Here is a 27,321-nt window from a genome sequence, read left to right as displayed (position 1 = left end):
CCCTCAAAGACCACTCTCAAATTCATCAGTTTTCTCTCAGGAGAGGTTGTCCAGAGTTTGAAGCATACAAGGTCTCATCTTAATGCTTATATGAGTACTTCTGCCCTTGGTTATTATTCTCATCTTCACAATACTATGCAAATCGACAGCTACTTCCCTGTGCTTCCAGCTAGGACTTCTGAATATAGTGTGAGTAGCTGGAAAACAGCTAAAAAAAGCTTCAGAAATATAAAAGTTCAGCCCTGAGCATGTCTATATGTGTGTGTGTATATATATATGGATGTGTTTGTAGACGTGTGTACTAGTCATATACTGTAGTTTGAAAAGTGGATCTGTGTAAATCAGTGCATTTATTTAGCTCTCTCACCAACTCTCTCCCTGAGTTAACACCCCAGCACACACAATGCTAGCAAAGGTGATTATCTCTGCTAGCATAATTCCTCCGTAACATCTGCTTTCGCCCATAACACTCCACTAATTTTTCCCTCATTTCATTACACATAATTTTCTTTCAACACAATCTACATGTATTAAGTGGTAATGACTTTCCAGTTAAGAGCAAATCGACGCCAAGGGACCCCCCCCTCGATTGCCTGCCGTGCCTGACTCCGGCTATTAAAGATAAATTTGGTGCCTCAGAAAGCTGCAGTAAGCTAATCAATCAATTAAGCGGTTAGGACATACATTATCAAAATTCCACAGTGCGGGGGTGCACGAGAGCATGCTGACATACTTGGTATGATTTTAGGAATAAAAAAAAAAAAAAAATTTGAGGTTGAAAGTCAGTGTTCAGTCTTGTGAAATGAAAACTCAAGATATTGCACATTACCAGTAGCAACTTTGGTGTCTGTGCTGGTACAATTTCCTCTGCAGCTTTTATACCTAGTGCAGTTTACTAGTGATACCAGAATGGAGCTGATGACACAGTAAAATCTATTTTTAAACCATATGAAGATTCTGGTGCAAAATAAGGAAATGCTATTCACAGTTAAGCTGGATGTTCTGTCCCTAAGTTGTCATTGTGTCTCTAGGAACTGCCACAGCCTTAAAACACTGATTAATATTCTGTATTATGTGTGTTGCAAAAAGGTGGTTTAAGGACAGAATGGCAGCCATCACATCCTGTTGTGTCAAGTTTTATCTTCAACATTGCTTTAATATTAATTCTGAGTTTAATTTTGGTGAGTATTTAAAGCTAGTAAAATTGATTCTAAAATAAACTGAAAATTCTGTTTGACTTTTTTATTTTCTAAAAACACAGCTCCGAGTGATGTGATATCCTTTGCAGCACTGACTTACAAAACAGCTTCAATCCACCCAAAAAAAGTTACATTCACTGATAATCAAATTATATTTGAGTGCAAGGAAATAGTATACACAATATCACTTACGAGCCCTTCATTACTTTGTTTTTCTGTGTTATTTTATTGTGTTGTTCTTTTTGGACATGGACAAATGACTTAACCAGTTAAATGTTTTTTAAAACATAAAAGTATTTTCTCTTGCATTGTGAGGAACAGCTAGTATGTCAATATATAGCCAAATGTTAAGGAAATTGAAACAAAGACCATAAGAATCATACAAGCAAATTTTATAGCTCTGTCAGGGCGAATACAAAAGGAGAGTTAAATAGAACTTTATAGCAGGATTCTGAACAAGACAAAACATGAAAAAAAAAAAAAGACATATTTTCTGTGCAATCAGTAAATTTATAAAATATGTAATATAAACGGATCATTATAAGACTTTGCCTGTTACTTTTCCTGTCAGTTTTAAGCATATTGCCTAAAGCTTTGTTATCATAGTATTGTACTTATCAGATGAAACGACATGGCAAAACTCCCTGCTTACTTTTCCAGAGTGTTTTCCTCACTTTCTGCAAATTACATTGGAGCATATTCAGTGCATACGCTTCTACTAGTGGAAAGAACCATAACATCTTTTTACTGTCTAAATAAATATTCCTTAGCAAAAAAGAAGCACGTTGTCAAAGATAAAAAGGTTTGTTTTGTTTTAAAGTATAATACAAATAAAGGAGGTAACTCAATATTTTCTCTCTGATGTGTTTGCATAAGGAAAAAAGCCCTGAAAAAACTCTAAAAAGAGCAGTACAAGTGTATATGATACAGGAAAAACACTTAATCTAAGCCCTGCATGTAAAACACAATTACAGAGAGTTAATAATGGCAAATATAATTAAATAAAAAAGGCTATCCACAGAGAATATATAAGTACATCCTTCAAAAAAACTCCAAACCATCGTGTTTCAATAATATGATGCCGTGCTTTCCTTTGTGGCATTCTTCATTGACTAGGCTGATAATGAAAAGATGTCAGGGAGATTCACAGTTTAGAGACGTATTTTCTTCCTTTCTTTTGTGCTGTTTCTTCCCATTTATGGCTGTTTTCCTGCCTTTTCTCTGTGTGGAGGGTATGAAATAATTCATAGTTATGTTTTCTTGTGAGACGTAGGGCTGAATTTGACTTTATTATCATTACTAAGAGCATGCAAGTTAAGTTTACTCAGTTGAAAAAGACACAATGATGTTGTTCTTCTTGATATAGAAGCAGCTATATGGGCTTTTATAGGTTTTTTAGTGTAGGCTTCTTCTTCTGTCCTAGATTTGATAGCTGCTCTATCAGCTGGAATTATTCTTTTTCTTCCTCATTCTCTTTTTGAAAAAAAAAAAAAAATTCATTCTGATTTATCTAAAAGCACATCAAAACATCTTTATCTGCTCATAGTGAGTGAGAAATTCCTTCAGATTAAGGGGGCGGGGGGTGGGGGGTGCAGGGGGGAAGGAGGGGAGAGAGGCAAACAATAATAAAAAAAAGCTGAGACCAAACCAATTTGCCTTCTCCTTTTGTGCAGTGCATGTAATGACTGAACTTTTGACTTTAAAGTTTTTCTCTAGTGCAATACTGTAGAAAAGGAAACAAACAAACAAACAAAAAATATCCCCTTGGTGCAAAGACTGGTCTAAGGCAATACCTGGTGAGCGGAATTTGGTTTTTTTGGTTGTTGTTGTTTACTTGAAGCAGATAAAACACCCACCTTAAACCCGCCCTCTATTCAGTTCAGCAGCACCTCCATACTCCAATAAACCGTTTTCATTCCATCTGGCGTGCGTTTGCTCTGAAGACATTTTCCTGTCAATCTCTCCTGCCACATTAAAAATCTGTCATTACTATTGCATTGCCGCCTGGCTCCTGAGATTTGTCTGACTGCTTTATTGCTCCGCTCATTTTTTTTTTTCTGCTACAGCCGAGAAGCAGAAATAAAGGTTTGTTGTTGAAACATGGCCGCAAGGAAAGTAGGAGGCACACATCTGTCAAGGTATTACCTTTCTTCAACCAGGGATTAAGGTGTTTTACTGCTCTCGCTACTGAGCAGTCACACTGAATAAATTTTCTCAGTAGAACATAAAAATGAACTCATACATTTTGAACTGGGTTTCATTCTTTCAAGCCAACCCATATAATTATGCAATGGCATCAGTGTTCGGGGGAAAAAGAAGAGTCAGAAACGTTTGTGTGCACGCCCCCCCCTTCTCTCTCCTGCACCACCCTTTACATTTACATTATTTAAATGCTTATTAAGAGGGCAAGACTGAGGCAATCAGTAGTGGGGAGAGAAATGGTTTTTTACTCTTCCTTGTTGTTGTTACTGCATCTCTTGCAAGGTCAGATGGGGTACAGGGCTTTGCTCCCCATGTTTTGCATCTGTGACCACAAAATATGCCTGACTGTGAATATTCACTGTTAATTCACATTGAAGCAAGCCAGTAGAACTGGGATTTCTGAAATATTGTTTCTTGGAAATAATCTAGCAATATTAGCTGCCATGTAGCCTTCCCATTTCTGCTGCAGACATTAACTTTACAGTCCCAATGGTACAAATAAAAATAATTTAAAATGTAAGCATAACCAGTGGAAGTTCTTGTTACACTAAGACAACGCATGCCAGACCATCCTCCTCCATCCTCTGCTGGACAGTCCTGCCTCATCATCTTAGTCCAGTTTTAAAAGGTCAGACTTCTAATGCAGAAGGGGTTATCTCACAAAATAAACATTAAGGTGTAGGCAAATGAAGGATCAGGTCAAACATGCATGTCTGTGAAGGGGGATAATATAAGGAGATTTATGGTTTGTTCTTTGTAGTGTTTTTGAGGTTTTTTTATGAAAAGGCATAGCACAGCTTTTAAATTTGACGAGACCCCAGGAGAGAAGGACTAACCTCAGTGCAGGAACCATAATCTTGTACAAACTTTAAGGAAAGAATAGTTAAGAAAATGCTACATAGAGTCAGAAATCACAGGTCCATCTGTGGCATGCAAATACCTCCAGGTAGCTCTGCAGCGTGTCACCACCATCAATTTGACTCATTCCCTGTTTTGCCCATTCCCTAATTTGCCAATTCCCTGCCTCCCAACTTCCGCAGTGCATCCTCTCAGGCTCCCCTTTGGAGTGAGACAAACACCTCCCACCAGAGAAATTAACTTGTGTCACTGCTGACTGACATATTTATTTAGCAGTAAGGTAGCTCAGTTCAACAGAGAAATATATTGGATCTACAGTTCTACTGAAAAACTGCTGCTTGAACAAAAGCAAATGAGCTATCCCACAGGTCAGCAGATAATCTGTCACTCACTTATTCTTCACAGTGTCCCAGGAAGGTCATAAATCGCCAGGATATCGGTTCAGTACTGTATTCCCCCAGCCTCCACTTTCTGCTGGCTATTGGCTTTCTTCCATCCAGTTCAACCCAGTGAAGACACAAGGAAAAGTGAGCATTGTGAAATTTTACACTCCTCTTCCCAGTCCCACCTCCTTCCCAGAGCTAAGTTGCATGACTGATTTTACAGCTTTCTCATGCCAGAACAGCACCTGGGAACATGTCAGGATTGTGAGGTAAAGCTCCATCCCAAAATATTTCCAGGTTTTAATTCTTCAGGGGAAGGAACCATCTTCTTGTTCTGTTTTAGTATCTAACACCTTGCACAATGGGGGATTTAGGGTGGTTACACAGTGCTTCAGTGCAAATGATAAGTAATAATGTGCCTGTGGAAGTATAGTTCCTTCAGCTACACTTTTTTATAGCATCCTTCAGTGTCCCTCTTTGGCTTAGACCATATTTGCAAGTAGCTGGTGCATAAGAATAAACATACAGAGAATAATTGGTGCAAAGGACCTTGTGTCCGCAATGCCTATGTTTTTGGGGGTTACCTCAGACTAATTCCAGTGTGGTCCCATGGACTTAATGCCCATTAACAAATGGAATTCATTAGGTGCGACTGCAGAACACAATTTCTATATTTGTTTCTCCTGAAAGAAACACAGTTTGTGCTCCCTGAGCCCATTCTTGCAGTGCAAGCCACAGCCCTCAACCCAGTGGTGTGAAATGCAGCTGGTGCCATCTCTGAAGCCCCTTGTGTTTGCTAGGTCCTGTGTCTGACTGAGGCTCCTCCATGGGTGCTGTTTGCAGAGAAGCAGTGCACTAATCTGCTATGCCAAGTAAATTCTGCAATGTATAGTTAGGATGCAAATCATTTGCAGATAATCAACAAAAAAAAAAAAAAAAAAAAAGAGGGAGAGAGAAACATATGCCTCTCTTAAAGAATTCTTTTTTGTTTTTTTACACAAACAGCTTTCTCAGTGAGTTTGTCTGATATAACCCTCAGGGAACTTGAAGTCTGTAGCAGTGTTACACTTGACTGTAAATTCAGATCATTTGCACAAAGTGGGGAGTTTTAGGTGGTCTTTCAAAATCAAGTTTCTATATTTTTTTTGCAGAGTTGTGTTTGCAGGTGATGGCTCTTTACCTACTAACTTCTTCTGTCCCAGCATACATAGTTCAGAGTCAGAAATGCTGTCAGTACCTGTAGTTTCATTTGCACAGCCTGTCTGAAGTGGGTAACTGCTTCATACATTTGGGTGTGTTTAAATTACATATCAGGATACAGATTAAAGATGGCAAATGGCCTCTTGCCAAGATACTTTAAAAATCAGATCATATTTGCAAGAGACAACTATAAGGGGTCCAATTTCCAGAAAATATGACACTACTGGCAGTCATTTTGGGAACCTCAGAGTTCTCTTCTCCTCTAAACCAAAAAGCCATGGCCCATTTTTTTATTTGAACAAGAACAAGTATTTGAATAAGAACAGTTGAAACTAAAAGGAATGCCATATCTCATTTCTCATTAAACTGATAAACTGACCACTTGATTTTAATTACCCAGGAAAAACATGACAATATTTTCCCATGGATGAGGAACCTTCCCATCTAATCAAAGCAGCTGGAAACTTGAATTTAAATATGCATAGCTGATCCACACAGAGGGATATTGTTGATAAGTATCTGAGATGAGAATCTGGGCTATACAGTTTGCTCTGGTTCTTGGGGTTATCTGTCTAACCATGGCTGCATCTCATCCTGTCAGGCAGTGGTTATCAAAGCCTTATGTGCAGTCCCAATGGAAAAAGTCAACTGCATGTATTATCTTCATTCCAAGAACCAACTCCAGATACACAGAGCTTTAATAAGTAAATGATTTTTTTCTGCCCACAACTCAATAATTAATACCTCCTCTCAAAAAATTAATTCAGGCTGCCTTCACATGACAATTTTAGACTCCGTGTTCTCATCTTAATTAACATAAAGCTACTCCTTGCTCTGTGCATTTAGGTCATTCCATCTTCACCTGCTTTTATTCTCCTGGTATCAGTAAAATTAAGTTAGATCCACTTCAGATATATGTAACTAATGAAAGGCCCTTTTCCTGAGTAAAACTAAATGCATCCATCTTTCTTTCCAATAGGAATGTGGAATTCACTTGTTCCAGTTTCATAACTGTCCCTATCACATCTCTCCACAGAGCACTGTCAGCTAGTGCCAGCTACCCAAGGACAGATGCTGCTTTAAGTGCGGGAAGAACAGAGAGAGTCTCTTCAACCATTACATTTTGAGGGAAAGAAAGGGCACAGAGCTACCCAGCTCTTAATTCAAGAGCTACCCCTTGAATTAAATTCAAGGTCAAGCCTTGAATTTAATTTTATTTTTTTCACTGATGAGAGTAGCAGCTTAGCCTGTTCTTTTCTTTATCACCTGCCACTGGAAAAGAGCACATTAAGCTTCTGCGCAGGATGTCCAACACCTGAACCAAAACTACAGTGAGGAAATATTTATGAGGAGTATCTCCTTTGCTTCCATCCACTGAGCCTTTTTACACAGATACACCTTTATCATGCTTAGGCACATACAGATTTACCAAGGGGGTTCCTATTCCCATTCATTCCAGCCAACACAGACCTGCTTCTATATTTTGTCACAGGTCTGTTGATGTGGCAGCTATGCCCATCATTTGCAGGATGGAAAGAAAGACATTACAGAAGGGAAAAGCATCCACTGATCTTCAGTGAGCTCTGAGAGAGGTGTTTTTGTACCTCAGGCCTCCTGAACTAGAGAAGCTCATGTCCCCTGTGCAGGCTCTGTGCTGGAAGCAGGGGAGGCAGCACCTCCCCTGCCCATTGTCTCTGTGACACTGTGGCCACTGACCTTGCAAGTGCCACACAAGTAGCAAGGGAACAGGCTCAGGGATGTGTGCTTGTGAAACCCACATGGAATCACTCCCAGCAAGACTACTGCTCACATGCTTACAATTTCATGCTGAAGCATCTTCTGTGTCATGGTGTCTCATCTCTCTGCTGCTAGGAAGGAAGTACCATGAATGATTGATGCAGAGAAGTGCGAGCAGCTTTCTCCCAGGTCTGTTTTCTTCTACAGAGCATGCACTTGTGGTTTGCCTCGTCTTCTCTATCTCCCTCTGCAGTGGTGTTTTCAGAAAGCAGATCTTGCCCCTCAGGGACAATTTGCCCTGCTGATGCACAGATCCCAGTGCTGTACATCAGAACACTGCTGCACGCTGCATTGGAAGCGTGGTGGCAGACATCTGCCATCATCTTCCAGGGGCTGCAGTTGATGATTTTTTTGCCCCAATATCAATGAAAAGTGATATTGGCATTCTTCATTGATCAAAAACTGCATTTTGTCTATTAATTCACTAAAGAGAGCCAATAAAAGTTTGATAATTTTTGTTGTATTTCCTCCCCACAGCCCTATCTAGTTTGTGCTTCCTACATGATAAGTGCTTTCTCTCACACAAGTTGCATTGGCTCACAAATTAAACCAAAAAAGCTGTTTCATTCTCCTTACACTGTACATAACCAGGAGATTTGGAGAAGAACAGGAAAGGACAGAGAGGTATTCTCTCTTTAAGTCTGTCCATCAGATACCACTGCTAACAAGTGTCAGAACAGCCTCTGCAGCACCTTGTGCTGGAGGTAGCCTTCCGGAAGTGTTTCTTTTTTGCAAGCCAGTGAGTGCTTTAGAATTCAGGTCTGTTTGAGCACCTCTCAGGATGCCTTCACTCTCTTCTATGGGTGGACCCTGTTCTGCACTGTGCTCAAATATTTATAGATTACTACTATGCAGGAACTGCAAGGATAGATTGGTTTCCTCTTGAGAAAAGAAGTGAGAAGAGCAGAAGCCCCACCATCCGTTCTGATCTCTGTGCCTGCGCTTGGTGACAGGAATAAGTTTTATTATGAAATATAAGAGCTCTTACCCCAGAACACGAGGTGAAGTGGCTGCTCTTGTGTCTCAGCTGAGGCTGAAACCAGCCTGGAAACCCTGAGGTCAGTTTCCCTAGGGAAAGGAGCCTGCCAGTGTGACATTTCCCTCTGGAGGGTGACTGCAGCACCTCAAGGGTAACCAGGGCTCTGGGGCTCTTTGTTTGTGCTCTGTGGTGCCATGTCCTGCAGGGTGTGTAAGTCCATGAAATAATGATGAATCAAAGGGGTAATTAAAAACCACAGTGACACTGATCTGCTGAAATTTCAGAGGGAGTTTGGGGCACACCGGGGGACTGTCCATCTTACCTCATGCAGGGCCAGCTTGATTGGCCTGCTGAGGATTGCAGATGGAGAGGCTGCTCACCTGTGGCCAGGAGGGCTCCCAGTGCAGCAGCCCTACTGGCTTCACAAAGCAGCAAAACAGGAGGATGGGGAGTTCATGGTCACAGCTGCCACCCTCTGTCCTCGCAGAGAAGCAGAGAAATCATTTAAAGATACAGGTCTGTTTTCCGACTCTTGCTCTTTAACCTACAGGAGAAAAACTCCATGTTTTTACATAAGGACTTTGCCCCTGGTAAGAAACATTAGGTTTTCAGAATACTTTGTTGTATCCAGTCACTATTTAACATTGATTCACAACTAAGTCTTCTGGTTTAATCCACCTTCCATTAGTTTATTTTCTTAATTCAAAAACTCCAGGGGACATTCCACATCAACCTCTACCTCTATAAGGAATTTCATTTCATATTCTAATTCAAAATAGAATAAATATAAGCTAACTTGGGATCAATGACTGTCCCTCAGATAACAAGCTCTCTTTCTTCAGTTTGGACTTCAATTTGGACTGAAGGATCATTTCTCAACTGTAACTTAAAGATTATGGGTTTTAAACTACTTCAGAAGCTATCTATGTCAGAGCAGAGATAAATAGAGAGCTCACTAAGTTAACAGTGATGTCATAGTTTTCTTTGGTAGCTGGCATATTCTGTGCATCATTATATAATCACAGATTTTTACATTCTTTTTATAAATTCCAGCCTATTTTTCATTCTTTGCTTCCTCCCACTTCATTTGCTATTGACGGCTGCTGCTAAAGTTCCCTTACCTCTTGGAAAGGAAGTAGGTTAAGAACAGAAAGGAGAACTCTATCAGATTAAGGCAAACGTGTGGGTCCTACTGAGAAATGATGCATCTTACAATAGTACCAGCAAAACAGCTTACTTTGAAGGCTGAATTGCTAAATATATCCAGAGACTTCTGTGAGCCAAAAGCAGCTGTCTCCTGCTTGTTTTCAGTTGTTAGACTCCTGATGTCCCAAAAAGCACAGCCTCACAGAGGGTCAAAATTGATGCAATCAGGATAATGAAATCACTCTGACAAGGCTGCAGTTCGTACTTAGTTTATAATTAGGAGTCTGCTCTCTCAGGTTAAGAAACTGTAAAGTTCCAGTGAATTGTTAAGCTATTCACAGCACTCTGATGCTACTAAACTAGGAAAATATAAAGTCCTAAAAATATCCTCATGTAAACACATCAGAAATGGAAGGATGGGAAATCCAGACAAAATAGAAACCCATCTAGAGTTGTGTCTTCTACATTGGAAAATGGTGAGACATTGCAATATTAAATTTGAGGCTAGCTGACAAAGAAATATTATCTTTTAAAATGAAGTGAATCAGAGTCTCAATTAGGATGAATTTTAAATATTTTAAGGTGACTTTTACATATCACAGATTATGTTTTTTGTACTTTAAAACTGAAATAACCTATTCTGATCAACCTATTTTCTATCATTCTAAAGACAAACAAAAAAAGATTCCTTGTGACTTCTAATCTGGAGGGAAAATTAATACAGATTTCTGATTTTGGACTGTATATCTCTTTCTAGAAACTTCTCTACTGAGATGCAGTCACCTGTCTTCATACAGCTGTTTGAATACCTCCAGCCAAACTTCCCTTTCCTTGTCCAGAGGACATCTCAATTTTGCCAAGGTTCTTTAATGCAGTGTTCACCCCAGGTGATTTCCTTACCTCCAATCAAAGTTGACTAGAAGAGTATGAATTTTAAACACCTCTCCCCTCTGCAGTGAGAAATTACAAGTGTTTCCATAATTACCTACTATGAGGGCCAAAAAGATGAAGTAGCATCAAAACCAGAGAAACTTACTAAAAACACATCAGTTATTGACTGTACTAAGGTTATGTGGAGCAGACTTTGGAAATCTCCCAGTCTGTAAAGCTCAATACCAGAACAAAATCCCGTGCAATCCTATTGTACTTTGAGTGTGTTCATGAAAAAGAAGATTTCAGAATTATGTTAGTTTAGATTTTTCACTTTCCTCTGGGTCAGAAGAGAATCCTGTAGGTTACAGATTTTTGCTTTTCATGTGCATAGAAATGTAAAATTATTTCATTTATTATTTTATATTTATCATCAATTAGATGAACTAGATGCAGATCTCAGGCACCCAAATACAATTTCAAATGCACACAGTACCTCCCTCACTCACCTAGCTAAGGATATGAACTGCATTCTGACTTTTTGTTCAAAATTGACAGGCATCAGTATTCAAAAATCCAGAGTCAGCTCCCAAAATAATGTGAAACTGGTGTAGAAATTACAATATTTTTAAAACCCATCTTAAATATTGAATTTAAAGTAAAATCTATTGAACTTTTAAAGGTTATTTTTTTACAAACTCTTCTTGACAAACAGAAGAGCTACAAATGCTCATATGGCTAAAAATGAAATAAAGAAGGGTTTTGGGTTTTTTTAGGTCCTACAGGTGTTAAATAACAACACCAAAGATGGTGGGATTCCTGATGCAACCTAGAAAATTGGCTACACTGCCTGTTCAGCTGTCCACAGTGAAAGGTTCTCAGCATTGACTTCTACTCTGCATCAATATTTACTGCTCCTTAGAGCAGAGTGGCTCAGAATTAGTGACCAGTTATTTAGTTATCAGCTGAGCTCAGTATTTTGGGTGGTTTAAGTACCGTGCTGTATCAGTTTTCTGGGCAGAGCTGGCTGAGGTGTACTGAACACGCAGATTTGTCCTGGTGCCTACTGCCTGCTTTGAATGACCCACCTGGGCTCTTCCACTGGATTGGGGTGTGCTCACAGCTGGGCAGTGATCACCTCTCCTCTGAAAGTGCTCAAATCACTTAGTGATGGGGAGCTTTGCAGAGCCTCTAAAATACGCATTTACAGAGCCATTTCTTGGTAGCCCGAAAAAGGTTTTTCCAAAGTTAAACATAAACATTCAGCTTGCAGGTGGAACCCATGGGACATGCTTGGTTGCCTGGAAAATCACTTTAAAAATTAGCATGTCTGCTCTGTAATATATTATGTGTGGTTTCTTTCTTGCCTTAGAAGGAGTGAAAGCATTGACTGTAGGGTCCAGATTTTATTGTGCTGCACAAAATTGCTTTCCAAAAGGACTGGACTGGTAAAAATATTGGTTTCACCTTTGCAACACCTCTTTTTCTCAAGAGAATTCTCCAAAAGTACCAGATTTTCCTGCTGAGTCAGCCCAAGTGCCTGTGTTAATGGCCTCTGGAGAGAAACACCTCAACACATCCACAGAATGAAGGCTACAGATGCAAAAGTCAGAATTTCCATATAAAATTTTCTTATATACCAACGAGTGTTCATGTCAGTTCCAGAGTCCCATGACACCTCATGCCCTTATATTTTATCTGTCATGCTGTAGTTATAAACCAATGAGAAATAGCCAATGTCTTATACATTTTGGCTAAGGCAAAAAAATTAAATGTAAATATACTAAACCGAAATATATTGATAGTGTTTCAAAATTAAGAGGAAACACCACAAATTAATAGACCTGAACCATGCCCTCTCCCAGATTAATATTAAGGTCATAGACAAGTCAGTTAAATGCTCTCTGATTGAGAAGAGGTGAAGAGGTTCCATAAATTATTAGAACATTATTATTTTGAGATGATACAGAAACAATAGTGTTTATTACCAGTGTTATTTTCATACCTTACTGGCTTTAGGTTTAACTAAGCCTTCATCCACAATGCATTGAGAGGTGCATTGTCCTTCACTGACACAAACAGTTTGCAGTCTAGGCAGACTGGAAATAGACAGAAAGTTTTGTTCATCTTATGGCCCTTATTCCACATAGAGTGAACTGAGAAAAGTCATGGAATAGCACCAGAACTGCACAAAAATTTTGTGGATTGAGCACCATCATATGAAGTCCCTGTTCAGTGTTTCAGCTTCTATTTTATTAAAACAAAACTTCCCCACAGTTTGGGTTCTGGGCCCTGCCCATTGCGCTGCCAGCACAAACCATTTCACTGTTAAACGCTGTGGGTTTATCAGGTCAGTGGCTGCAGTGGCGTTGGTGAGGATATCACATTTGACATAAGGACAAGGCCAGTCCCCTGCTGCACTGCCCTGAGGGCTGTTCCTGATCTCCACACCATCTCTGTGCTCCCCCATCCAAATCTCTTCCCTCGGGGACTCTACAGGGATCTGTGCTGTTCCTCCTGAAGGGATTAACCCCTTTCCTAACTGACCACAGCTATCAGTCTGATGTCCATGTGTCCTCATCCTACAAACATGGGTACTGGAGCCCACTGAAAGAGGCCTAGAGGAAGGACTGAGGAAGGGGTACACAGATATCTTTGGGCTGATCTGTACTTCACACAGAGCCCTGCTGCGTTTGACATATGTCTTAGGTATGTATGGAGTTGTATCAGTGGAAACCTATGGTTCACTGCCAATCTGTTTTGGTCCTGGAGGAGGGGAGGTGGAAACAGGAGGGGGGAAAAATACCCAGATGGGAAATGAACCTGTGCATCTCTCCTGGGAAAATGCATTTCAGTCATTCAAGCAACAGCCTAGCCTATGGAAAAAAAGATTGTTCTTTCCAGCTGTTACGCCAAAAGAAAAAATAAATTTAAAATGGAAAAGTGAATAAATTGAGCATATTTTTTTATCATACTCTTTCTTACAAATTACTTACAACATTCTTGTTTCTTATGAGGAATCATTTTTAGTATTAAAGTAGTCATACACTTTTCCAAAAAGTGCTTCCTGAAAAACCGAAACCATTATTATCTTAAACTCCCACACAGTTTGTTTAAAAATATCTTTAAATACTATTAAAGAACAATCATTATGTAGGTTTATAACTTATGAGTAGGAAGCAGAAACCATCAATGAATCATATTATTTCTCCTGCTGTAACAACAACACCATCAGCTACCACAATAACAAAAAAGTTTATGCTCACTGTATACCTGTTTTGCAGGCAGTTTCCTGCCTTGAAATCTGCATAATAGGTAAGCTGTGGTAAGTGTAATATGCTGTTTACTGCCAACCCACTGTGGACAGCCAGGCATGCTTGGTTTGGTGCACTGCTCCTCCTTTGGGTGCAGCTCCTTGCTGAAGCGTATGGCAGCCCTGAAACAGCAAATAAAGCTTCTACAGATTCTAGAAAAAGAATGCTTCAAAAAGATGATGCCAGATATTCAGAGCTAGATATTCAAATTATTTTATTCTCAGGCAATGTATTTTTTCTTTTTGGTTAAAAGCAGTGATTTTAGTTGTAGAAAATATTTTCAGTTGTATGCTTCTTTGCAGAGGGAAGTGACAATGGGACATTGGTGAGGGAAGAGAAAGATTGCAAAAGACATGAAAAAAACACCATGGAGATCAATATTTAATCTAGAATTATGGGTGTACAGTAAGTACTGTGCATTTTTTAAATTTAACTTGGCTTTTACTATTACTCAGTAGGAGGGGAACAGATACTGAGAGCCCTGGATAGCAACCATAAGAAGCATATTTAAATACACATATTTTCAGGAGATCTGTAAATACAAGAAGGAACGGATGTCATCTTTCCGATCCTTTTTCATGTAGGAAAATCTGAGAGCCTTACCTGGGAGAGTTAATTTCAGGTGAAATGATTTGTAAAATAATTTCCCAAGTTTATGCTGCATAGTATTACAGCACATAAGAAAAGATGTTTGTGTTACCCAATTCTTGAATAAAAAACAATGTGCACATCAATTTTCCCAGTGGAAATACTGATGGCATACAGAGTTATAAATAAATACTATGTGGAATCTGTGTGGAAAAGTCCCCATTGTCTTTCTGGTTTCAGTCAGGAAGCATGCAGGTAGCATAGACTAATTCTGCTCAAATAGCGCTAGAAGAAATGATGGCAGCTTGTATTCATCATGATTTTAAGAATGCTTTGAGTGTATGCATGCACATACATATGTAATGCCTCTCTTATATGGGCATTTATATGGCACTTCTAGGCTTTTCTGAAGGCCTTTGAAGTCAGCTGGCCAGAAAGGATTAGGCACCAAGGGGAGAAAAATTATTTTAAGAATTTAAAAATTATGTTATCAGGTATCATCTGCTTGCTAATGAAGCTTCAAAGTTATTTCCAGGGCAGAATTCTGCAGATTGCTCCAGAGAAAGAGTTCAATGGTCTATCTAAAAACCTCATTCCATCATTAATGAGTGCTTAACCCCAGAATATTTGAACTTGGACTACATGACCACTAGTCAATTTTCACTAACAGATTTTTTTTTTTTGATCCTGAAAATCTGTAGCCATGTCATCAGCTCCTTCTTAATTATACCGTATTCTTTACATCTGTCCTGCTAAATAACTCTAATTGAAATAGCACCGGCGTGAATTTTCGTAATGTTCCCCCCAAGACATCCCGAAAGTGACTCACACGAGAAAACAGACTGAAGTCACAGCTGGAAGCACGTCAAGGATCATTTCCATTTTTACATGATTAATTTGAATTTAATATCTTAAATCAAAACCTGATTAATTTAAATAAAATTTTGATGGTGCCCTGCTTCTAATATACATTGCAGTAATTAGATTCAGCTTAATGTGATTTTTTTACATAATTAAAAAAAAGAGCAAGTCAAGTGTAACAATGCAGAGTTGGTACAAATCTGTCCATATATGCACATATAATACACATGGGATTTTGTTGAGACATTGCTCAGGTACAGGAAAGATCACAGCTGGGTGGCTGTGCTATAGCCCAGCTTATGGTATATGTAGAATATTCCCCTTTAATTTCACTGCAATAGGAATGGCTGTCCTTAAATAAATTTAAAAAAAGACAATAATACATCTGAAATCACTTAAAAATAAGCAAAAATATTAGCAATGCAATATTCAGGGTCAGCTTCTCAGTTCTAGTTCTTCTCACATCCCAAACAACAGTGCTTGAAGAATTAGCTCTGTGTATCCTCCAAGTGAACATCTGCAGTGGACTATTTACAACAGCCCATGGGCTTCTGTTTTTCATGAGTTTTGTAAACTTCTGTATAAAATAAATTTTACTGCATTTTTATATGGTTCCCCTTGCCTGTCTTTACTTTTGCACAAAGGTCCTGTGGACTATGAAAGCCACAGAGGTAGCAAACAACATGTTTTATGTATTAGGATCAGGTGAAGCTCACCTGCACCACACAGCTGACCCTGAGGCTGGTTATGATCAATGCCTGTGGCTGAAAATGTCCAGTGCTTAGCAAGCAAAGCTTTGCAATGTGCACTTCAGGTAGCACTTACAGCAATATTTTAGATGTTTCCAGTATCTTTGTAGGAGAGGAAACTATTGCCATAATCTGAGCAATGGATTCACCTGCAGGTGTAGATGGAGCTTCAGTGAAGTCATACAACAAAATTATTTAGGCCAAAATTGTGGGGAATGTAGTATGTAGTAGAAATTTGAAGTTTATGAATTTGTCTGAAGGTTTATGTAAAACATACTTTTGTTTACGGAAAAAATATCCAATTCATTACTGTAAAATTTGAATCTCTGGAGTAGGAAAAAAAAAAAAGTAATGAAAAAAATAACCCCCAAACACTGTTTCCCTGTTTCCCTGTCATAAGTGACCAATTTGCTGATCAAACTATTCTTCAATAATTAGATCTTTCTTTAACAAGGTAGTGAAATATTAACCTGACTCTTCAGCAAGGAGTAATTCCAGTATATATCAAACCTCTTGATTTCAATGGGACACTCCACCAGCTTTAAAATGCTGGGCATGTGCTTAGCTAGTAGTAAATCACTATTAAAGAGAAGACAATGATGGAGAGTGAAAAACTCCTTTCCTGCCTGGGGCTAACAGCTTTCAGGGAGGTTCAACCACTGCTCATCCTTTTATGAAGGCCAGTAAAGTCATTCAGGTGTATTTGATAGCACCCAGCTTTTCAAAAGCCTTTTTATACAATATGTTAGAGACATTGTGTAATGGCACACAGGTAATTTTTAATTTTAATAAAAAAAATTCTTCCTTGTTGGTGAAAATGGTGGAGCTTTGCTGATAATTCAGACAATTCAGATGATCTGGACATTCTTCCTGTCTTAAAACTCTTCCCAGAACCAACGAAGAAAAAACCCAAAAACACGACAGGTAAAAGGTCCAAGTCAGTTTTCAGCCAGTAAGGTCAGGTTAAATGCTTTTCAGCAAAAATGAGAAAAAGCCTACAGTAGAAATTGAAGAACTGGGCAAAAGACAACTTTAGTTATAAAACAGTCAGAGAGAAGGAAGGTAAGCTAATTTACAGACAAATCCATGAACCAGATTTAGCTGCTGCAAAAATGCTATGTAGAGTGATTTACAACTGTGTCTATTCTTCAGGCTCTTAACTATCTCCTCACTTTATTGAAATTGTCAAAATTCTCATTTTCATGCAGCATCCGACCCTCACAAAGTCGCTGTCACAGCAGGGGCTCTAACGCCATCCTACTTCGCTCCTCAAATTTACAAACATCCTACCAGTGGATCACTGAAAGTCTGTAGATACAAATTGCACTTGTTGAGTTTGACCAATCAACCCTTCAAACATTTACTTCTGTGGATTTTGTAGACAGAAGCCAGTGAAGTAGAATACTGATTCCAAAGAACGTTCTTATTCATTATTCATTGCAGAAAACTAATAATAAAAAAATGCCACCTTTTATCTTACAGTGAAAACTTTTGATGATAATCAATTTTTTTTTTTATTCTAAATTTAGGCTTCTATAAATGTCTGCTACAATATGATCCAAAAATAACAGCATAGTTACTATCTGGGGAGAAACTACTTTGGAGCTTATATTCTTATTCAGAAGTTAAAGTCAAAACAAAATTAATCGTGAAGGTTTATCTATAATGTATCACCATTCATTTCAGAAAAAAATATCTTTGCCAGCAGCAGATGGGAAGTACTTTCAAGCAGTTACATTAAACTATAGACTCCAAGGGGAAGATTACAGATCTTCCATATTCAGCAACATGAATCAAAACTCTTAGGAACTAGTCTAACTTTCCTTTCTTTTCTTTTCTTTTTTTTTTCTTTTTTTATTACTGCAGGGCAGCAGGGATTGCTTTTTGTATAGGCTATGATTTAGATGGCTAATTGAAAGTAAGCAGTGGTGAGCTGCTTCCTTGGTAAAATATTACCAAGACAATCTTATCTGAGTTTACAGAGTTATTTTCAATTTGTAAATGTTGTATTCATTTCTACTAGATAAAGCACCTTTAAAAATCCTAGACCCAGGCATGACTAGATTTCTGTTGCAACTGCTCTGCACTTTTTCACCCCACACAAATGCCATCCAACCCACAGATATATCTAAACTTCCTCTCTTATGAATGGTTTTACTATTAAAAATAAGCTCAATCCATTTTATGGTAAATAAATTTAATGATATACTGAATCTTCATAACTTTGAGTTGATGTCATCCTGCCAGATACCTGCTCTGCAAGTGAATCTCCCTCATTAGAGCCTACACCTCTTAGAATCTCACCTTTGCAGATTTATCTCTTGCCTATAACACAAAGAAAATCCTGGGCTTTGTTTCACCATTATAATAGATGTAAATTAGTGTTTTGCCATTGTTTGTTGCTGTAATCATAGAGGCAAGTATATATTCCTAACAGCTATCTTATTTTCAATTTGCAAAGCATACTGTGCTTAATCCCATGAGGCAGCCTGTGGTTCTAGATATGAATTTAAAAAGGTAATTAGACCTGGGGGGGATGGCAGGGAGATTGTCCCTGAGATAGAAAAAGCAAATTCCTGCCAGGTCCAGAGGGGTCTTTGATAGGTCCCAGGCTGGTCACAGTTCTTGTCCTAGTTGATTACTTGTTTCCATTGTGTGAAACAGCTTATTTCTTCATGTAAATGTAAATCATGTTGATACTAGTAGAAGTATTTCCTTGCTACTTTTTTTTTTTATTTTAATCCAGAAGGGTCACAGAGTTTGGTTTTAGGGACTGGCAACAAACTATATTTTTCCCAATGATCTCTGCATTTTTTTACAATCAAATAGATAGTAAAAGTGACATATTGATAAAAGTTTCAAGGCATCTCTGGTGGGTGGCAGTAATTTTAAATATCATACAATCATCATTAAGTCATTTATGTAAATGAAAAGACCTTGGCAACTCTGTATGGCAAGAAATAGTACCACTTTCTCTGCATCTCTGCTTCCTTTCTCTCTTCTTTCCCCCCTTTGCTGGCTGTAGCATAGTGCACACTGTAGAGGTGAATTCCCCTTTAGGGCTGTGTGAAGAATTTCTGGTATAAAATATTGGACACCTATGTTAGTCAGCATGTGAGGAGTAACTAATGATGAGACAGAGTCAAATTAATCTATCATGAAAAATGTCTAAAGGAATTTCTATAAGCTGAAATCAGTGTGGTGTATTGATGAGTTTAAAAAACAAACATAAAAAAAGGAGATATATGAATCTATATAGGTTTGGATTAGGTGGCTTCTTACCCCATTCTCAGCCTCACCATTTGAAACGTAGATCCAGATCTGAGTTTTGGGGCATTAGCACAAGTCTGGTTTGTATCCTGCAAATCTCAGTTCGAGATGCTGACTGGTTTCAAGGGAGACTACAAATCTCCTTTCAGAGGAAATGAAGGGTAAGAATCTGATCACTCACCCAGGCTTTACTTTCAAAAATTGACATTGTCAACTGAAGTCTTTCTGAGCAGGAGAAATGGAGGCAGTTTTAGCTAAACTGTTTTTTGTTTTCCCAGATGTCTGATAATATTTAAGGGCCAGATTCTGCCCTCAAGCTGCTTTGGTAGGCAGTGTGAGCACTCACTCTTGGGAAGATTCTGTGCCTAAATGTTCTCACTTTTCAACACATTGTTACCCTCCCACATATCTATTCAGGCAGAAAAACAAAATGGTGAACCTCCCTCAGGGGTTTTAATGCAAGTCTGTTGAGTCACCCTGTATTTTGGATTGAGTTAGGGGTGTAGCATTAGGTTGGAAGGCAATAAAGATGCCAGGAATGTATGAGGAAAATTCTGTTCTCAGGCCAGTAGATAGAGCGTAAACTCTATCCCCATATCTGTGCACAGGGGCTGTTGCTAAACCTGCAGAGGCAGCTAGCCAGTAGGAAATGTTGGGCTGATGGACCTAAACAGACCATGCACAGCCAGTTGGCTCAGGGTTGTGTCTGCTGGGCTGGGGCTGCCCTGGTGGGAGTCTGGGAGTGTGCAGAGCTGGCCAAGGCTGCTACAAACAACTTTAGTGCATCATCAGTGTCCTTGCACTCCGCTGAAGCCATCAGTAGACACAATAGCACAGGGTTTACATATTTCCCTAGCTCCTTATCTTGTTCTTTGCCCACTGTGTCTCTCTGAGCAAAGCATTTCCAGGAAAGAGGGTCCTGTGTAGTCCAAGCTCACATTTCCATACATAACATCAACTGTGCAAGCTTATTCTGAGATGGAATTGTCTTGGAGGTTTACACGACTCTCCCTGGCAGAAAAGGGACATCACAACTTCTACTTTCTGACAGAACCTTCCTCTATGATTTCATTGAGGATCACTTATGATAAACACCTCCCAAGAATGCTTATTAAAGAAATTAGAAACTATGGTACATCAGGAAAGACACTTGTTTTAATTGAATAGAATTATTTATTTATTGAAAGCCTGTATTGTTCATAGTGCCTAGGGCACCAGTCTCCTTTTGCTAGATTTTTACCAATGAATGCAACATTCATTTTAAGGGAGATATTTCTTACATTTTCCCAGTAATCAAGAATAAACTAGAGTGCTTCATAGCTAATAAATACCAATAAGAAGAAACTTGGATGAAACTACAGTACAATTTGAGTAGATTCAAGTTCTCATTTACTTGAAATCCAGGTTGGTGGCTTTGTGAGGGCTATACCTAGTCCTACTAAAATTAAAAGACATTTAGATCAGGATAAAAGTTTGTTTTTTTATATTTGTTCCTAGAGATAAAGTAAAAAATAAATTATAAAGAAAAGCAAAATTCCCAGCTGAATATGTGACATGAGAACGGGTAAAACTGAGTTCTAGTAACCTTGAGGTCTGAAAATGCAAAAGGGAATGGGTGAAACATGATTAGTTCATTTAGTCACAACTGGAGAGAGCTGATATCTCTAGTAACTGATTTAGAAACCCCAAGGTATTTAACAAATTCACTAAGAGTTAACTGTTAGGACTCAGCATGTATGTGCCCCACTCAGAGGAGTTGCCACATGAGCATATGAAGCTGTTTGCCTCAAAAAAGTTATCAGCTGCCCTTGATTTCCCTACATGAAAGAGATTTCAGCATAGACTCACCAAAATTGTCTTGTATGCTTGAGACACCACCAGCACCCCAATTCCACAACCAATCTTCTGCTTCCTTTTCCTTTGACCAAAGTATTAAAATGAATTCACCCCTAAATCCTGTCTCTTATTGCCTATATCTGCAGAACATCATAATACTCATCACTAGCAATCCAGCTGCATTCAGGCATTGGAGGTGATCAGAAGTCATGTGGATGAGGCTGGATATTGCCTACCCCATTCCAAACCAGAAGGCCTGATCCTAAAAATGCAAAGGTAGAAAGCAGGCTGCTGAGCAGCACTATAGCATATTTTTTCCCTCCTTACACTGTATTAAGGCTGGCTAAAGAGGCAGCCTCAGAAGTTAGGAAATCCCCAAACAATGTAATCAATCCTTCCATGCCTGTGGTGAGCAATAAAAGTTTATACGAAACCTACAGCACTTCACAGTGAATGGCTGAAAAATAGCACACATTTATCAGAATGCTGAAAACACACCCCATTCTCGTGGAGCAAAGCAATCAGAGAAGCCATTCTTCACCTGGAAGATTTCCATTCTGCTTTGCTAACACGCCGTATTCGGTATTGATGCGTCTCTGTGCACAGAGCAGCGCGGCCGCTCGTTCACACGGCAGCAACATCGCTGCTGCTCCAGCTGCACCGTGAGGCCGCAGCTCCTGCATCAAAGCTGCACCCAGCAGGGCTGGCAGACTAAAGGAGCTTGCCAGGGTTTCCCCCAGAGGATTTAATTTTTTTGTTTTTAAAGGGGTTTTAAATCTGGCTGGTTTATCACGGAGCACAGGTCCTTAAAGGGATGCTAAATGGATTAGGTGAAGGTGTGCCCTCTAATTGCCCTAATCCAGTCATTGTGGATGGGACTGGATGGCAAGATGCTGCCACATTTTTTGGGATTTCCCTAAACAGCAGTAACAGATTGTGGTGCCTGGGGGACAGAGCACTGGGATTGCTCAGCTGTTGGTTTGTCCAGGTATGCTTCCTTACATTCCTCCATAAGGGGTTAAAAATCACATTAGAATCAGATCTATGCGCGTATCAACATTCTAAATGGCTTGAAATCTCTAAAACTCTCCATTGGAAACATAAAATTCAACTAAGAATTTTCAGATCCTTTCTGTGAACTTCTTTAGGATATATACTTGTTTACCAACTCAGTGATAGTCAACCTGCAAAAGGTAGCATCTGAGTTTGGGATGCTGGTATATAAATCTCATATTGTTAGTCTTTCTTACCAGATGTTTTCCACTTCTAGTCAGAAAGTGTCATTAAAAAAAAAAAAGCCACATTACATGGTATATCATGGTATATTTACTCTTGGGATTCTATTTAGCTTTAAAAGTATTAAAAAAAAAAGAAGTAAACCAATTTTTCAGATAGTTAACTGAGCACATCAAAAACTTTGAAAGCTTCATTCAAGATAAGCTTAAAAAAAAAAAAAAAAAAAAAACACAAAAAACCACCACCAAACAGCTCGAGAGTTCTCTTTATAATAAATCCATGGCCACTTTCGAACTTCACAGTTCTCACTGTCCTGTACACAACTCCCACTCAGTACATCACAGCAACAGTACAGATGGAGTTGTGATCTTCTTTACTCCAAAAGCACAGTCTTGTAGCTAAAGAAGGATATCTGTTAGCAGCTCAGGGTCTATATCATAGAGCTGAGCAATTCTCAGTACAGTGGTACATCCCAATTCGACAGGCAATCCAATTCTCTGCTTCCTCTGCTGCACAGTTTCTCCATCAAAAAGGTTCTCGACATGCAAAACACTCAGCCTTCACTGTTGTTTTTACATAAAATTGATTTAAGTGAGCAGAGTTGTTTATCATTGAGCTAAATATCAGCATAGAACCAGATAGCTTTGCAAGCTTTTTGCTTTGCACTCCTCCAATTAAAAATAAAAATGTTAAAATTTCCAAAAGGGCATTTTAAAGCCTACTAATTGATAATGCAGAGAGTTGAGACTTTCTACAGTGATGGGAAAAAGAGGAGGGGGAAAGTCACCAAATTAAAAAACACAGCTTTCATGTCTTCTGTAGCTGTGTTCTGCTTGTGGTTTTGGCACTGGCCAGAGCAGCAGTAAAAGCTGGAAGTTGCTCATCACTAAAAAGCATGGCCATGCTATCTCCAAGGAATGGCAAAGCAAAGTAGGGATATGTTGATCTATATATCTCCTAGGTAACCACCATCTTGAAGTTCATGAAACTCCTCTATTTATAGTAGCTGAGCACCTCACAATTTTAATGTGATTAATGAATATCCTCAGGCCATCTGGGTAAGGAAGAGCATCTATTATCTGTATTTTAGACATGGGGAATGGAGGTCTAGGAACATACATCTCAAAAGTACTTAGATGACTAATTTATTTCAAATACTTTTTTGTAGGATTTAGGATTTAAAATACATTTTAGGATGTATACCCAAGCCTCAGAGAAGCAGAGACTTGGGTATATATCTGGCATGGATACTCCCAAGCAGTAGGTTTGTGATGTATGGCTTCACATCTGCACTAATACATTTTGCTTTTTGCCTGTTAAAGTCTTTTTTTGGGACCTGTGTTGAACCATTTAGGCAAAAAAAAACCAAAAAAAAACAAAAAAAACCCCAAAACAAACAAACAAACAAACAAAAAAAAAAAAACTCAAAGAAATATCTGAGGTCACACAGGACAGCTGCGACAAAGCAGGCACTGAAAACAAATGGATCATTTTCTCGAAACTGTCCTCTTTTTCTGATACCGGAAGAAATTTTTTGATTTTGTGCAAAGCCTTTTGGGATTGCAATTAGAATTCTCACAAAACCCCAAAATTAATAGCAGGTAATTTTCAGTATTGCAACCGATCCCTGAGCACACTGCGAATGGAAGTTGGGCTGTAATTGTACATCACAAGTTAATATTTCTGCCAAGGAGAAAGCAGACAGTCCAGAAGGGCAAGGGGAAGGAGCAGTCCATGGATTCTCAGCTGCCCTTCCTTCAGCGCCGCCCTGGGCTGGCGTTTGCAGCCATCCCTGGCCTCCCATGCCACAGCCACTAGGAGGTGTGCTTAGTGCGTGGGCACACAGAGGGGAAACCTCCGCACCTGGGGAAGAAGGGATCATGACAGCAGGGGTAGGGGGGCACTCAGGTAAAGACAAAGCCTGACACTGGTGACTCACTAGAGCGGCTCGTAGTAAGCTGCTGTGGTTATTTTGTAGATTTGAGCTGATCTGTGGCTGTCCTGATGTAAACTGGTTGTCAAAAATCGTCTCTGTCTACCTCAGTGTGGTAGAGGCAATTCATCATCCTCCCTCCTTACTTCATAGACACTCACAGATGATCAGACAAACATGGGGATTAAACTGCATGTATACAGATACTTTCTGTAAAAGGAATATGGGAAGAGCACCGTTCCCTGGAGAATATGATTGCAGCCTGACTATTTATGCCTGATAGGCATGTTGCTCCTTAATTGTAACTACACAAGGAATAACAACATTAAAAAAAAAAAATAGGACAGGCAGATGTTGAAGAATTTTCTGAGAACTGCCGTAAAATTCCAGCTTCCGCAACTCAGTGTATGTAGCCATGTTGCCATACCTATACATCAATATATAACTGGAAGCCTTTCTTCTTCATCTTTTTAACATATATGCTTAAATACATAAGCACAAACACATAATCCTGCTTATCTGGGGAATGGGAGGAGAGATGGGGCTTTCTGCTACCCCTAACATTTCAGAAATCTTAAAGGTAGAACATGTATCTTATTCTAAGGAGTGATGCCTCCTTGATTATTTAACTCTTCTCCTGTGCTGTTGTTTTCTTTCTATCTGCTAGAATAATACACCTTATAAGAAAAAACAGCTGCCAAGGAACACAGGCAATGAATGTCCCCATCTTCTAATTGTGATAACTGTGCAAGGAAATCTACTTCAGGTTGGATTTTTTTGATGTTTCTATGCCTGCCTTTTTTTTAAATTTTCCTTCCCCCTTTGCTGTGTGCACTGGGAAAGAGTGTCTAAGGAATATGTTGGTTTGTATTTCTTTTTCAGTGTATGCTGACTGTACAAAGAGTTAAACATGAAATAAAGAATGAAAATAAGCACGAAAGACAACATCCGTTCTCATTTCAATTTCCTGGAAGGAAAGTGCGGTTGGGCAGATGGTGCTTTTTTGTTTTACTAACTGAAAGATCAGATGTAAATAATATACACAATATAGTCTATAAAGATCATTGAAGGTGAGGTTTCTGTGCACAGAGAATTGCTATACTGTGGAGAGTTTCTCACCCGTTAGTGATATGTCAAGGATTTGTTTGGTTCTAGCTTCTTAATTTTTTTTTTTGATATTTCAGTTTGCTTACTGCATCCTCTATCTGCCTAGTCATATTAGTTTCAAGCACTATATTCCAGAAGGTCGAGTTGTATGTATCTTAATTCAGGCCCCTGCCACGAAGAGCCACAAAATTTGGTCTCCAGTTGAATGGACAGAGGAGAGTGGCTGATAATTTGGCATCACGTGAGTCTCAATATTTCTGTGTTGCTGTCTTTCTCCAAGCCCTAGCTATATTGTGTGCTATAAGAATTTGTTTTCTTTGTTGTTATCCAGTAGGATTTTAACACATTTAGAGATCTTTAATTTGCTTTCCAACATGGAGCATTAAACGTTCTTAAAGCTGAGCAGAGTTTGTGTTCTCTCAAAAACAGAAAAAACATTTATCAAAGGAAAACCTCAACCTTTTCTAAAATGTATATGACTAAATGTGGCTCAACAAAGTCATAATGCTGTCTTCCTGACTGAAAGAGCAGAAAAATATACTGTGCTATGACTGGAAAGAATACTGTGGTTTCATTCTCTGCCAGATCAAAATGTGTGCTCTTCATTACCCCTCATGTCCTTTATAAAACTGGTGCTTCTCAGACAGAACATATTTTCATGTTTACACTGCAAAAATACCTCTAATCAGTGCTGACAAACTAAAAACACTTCTGTGAGCACCTTGGTTGGTTATTACTTCTCTGAACCTCCCTGGTTCAGGGTAACCAGCGTGGATGAACAGAGAGCTTTGCCTGGAGCTCAGGAAAACAGGAGAGTTCATGACCTTTGGAAGAAGGAGCAGGCCACTAAGAAGGACTAAAGGGATGCCGTGAGTTTGTGTAGGGGGAAAATTAGAAGAGCCAAAGCCCAACTAGGATTTAATTTGGCTACTGCCATGCAAGGCAATAAAAAAATATTTCTATAAATGCACCAGCACCAAAAGGAGGGATAAGGAAAATCTCCATCCTTTATTGGATGCAGGGGAAAATATAGTGACAAAGGATAAGGAAAAGGCTCAGGTAATTCTTGCCTGCTTTCCCTCAAACTTTAAGACAAGTTATCCACAGGCACTCAGCTCCTTAAGATTGAAAGACAAGGATGGAGAGAAGAATGGAGCTCCCATAATCCAAGGATAACAGGTTAGCAACCTGCTACACCACCTTGATATACACAAGTCAATGGAACTGCATGGGATCCACCCAAGGATACTGAGAGACCTGGCAGAAGTGTTCACAGAGCCGTTTTCCATCAGTTTTCATCAGTCCTGGGTTACCAGGAAGGTCCCAGTTGGGTGGAAGCTGACAAATACAACACCCATCTGCAAAAGTCAGAAAAATCTGGTGAACCACAGGCCTGTGAGCCTGACCTTGGTGCTGGGGAGGTGATGGAGCAGATCATCTTCAGTGCCATCACACAGCCCATACAGGACAACCAGGTGATCAGGCCCAGCATGGGTTTGGGAAAGACAGCTCCTCTCTTTCTATGACAAGGTGAACTGCTTAGTGGATGAGGGAAAGGCTGTGGATGTTTTCTACTCAGTGTCCAGGTGGCCAAGAAATAGTCTGTCCAGCACAGCCAGGACAGAGATCATACTCAGCAATGGTGGGGTAGCACCTCGAATGCTGTGTTCAGTTTTGGGCCCCTCACTACAAGAAAACATTGAGGTGCTGAAGCACCAGATTTAGGTTCCAGAGAAGGGAACCTAAAAGTTTGGTGAAGCACTTGTGAGGAGTGGTTGAGGGAGCTGGGGTTG

At 39.3% G+C, this 27,321-nt stretch overlaps 1 long non-coding RNA gene across 1 annotated transcript; it reads right to left on the bottom strand.

Moving 5' to 3' along the window:
* Positions 1-1,579: 1,579 nt before the first annotated feature.
* Positions 1,580-4,768, bottom strand: LOC134419757 (uncharacterized). Its single transcript, XR_010028140.1, has 3 exons — positions 4,652-4,768; positions 3,056-3,163; positions 1,580-2,672 (listed from the first exon to the last, which is right to left on the bottom strand). It is a non-coding gene; the product is annotated as an uncharacterized LOC134419757 (long non-coding RNA).
* Positions 4,769-27,321: the final 22,553 nt, after the last annotated feature.

Source organism: Melospiza melodia, chromosome 6, assembly GCF_035770615.1.
Source record: "Melospiza melodia melodia isolate bMelMel2 chromosome 6, bMelMel2.pri, whole genome shotgun sequence".
Classification (NCBI taxonomy): domain Eukaryota; kingdom Metazoa; phylum Chordata; class Aves; order Passeriformes; family Passerellidae; genus Melospiza; species Melospiza melodia.
The sequence above is the reverse complement of the archived record's forward strand: the minus strand, read 5'-3'. Positions and strand labels throughout refer to the sequence as shown.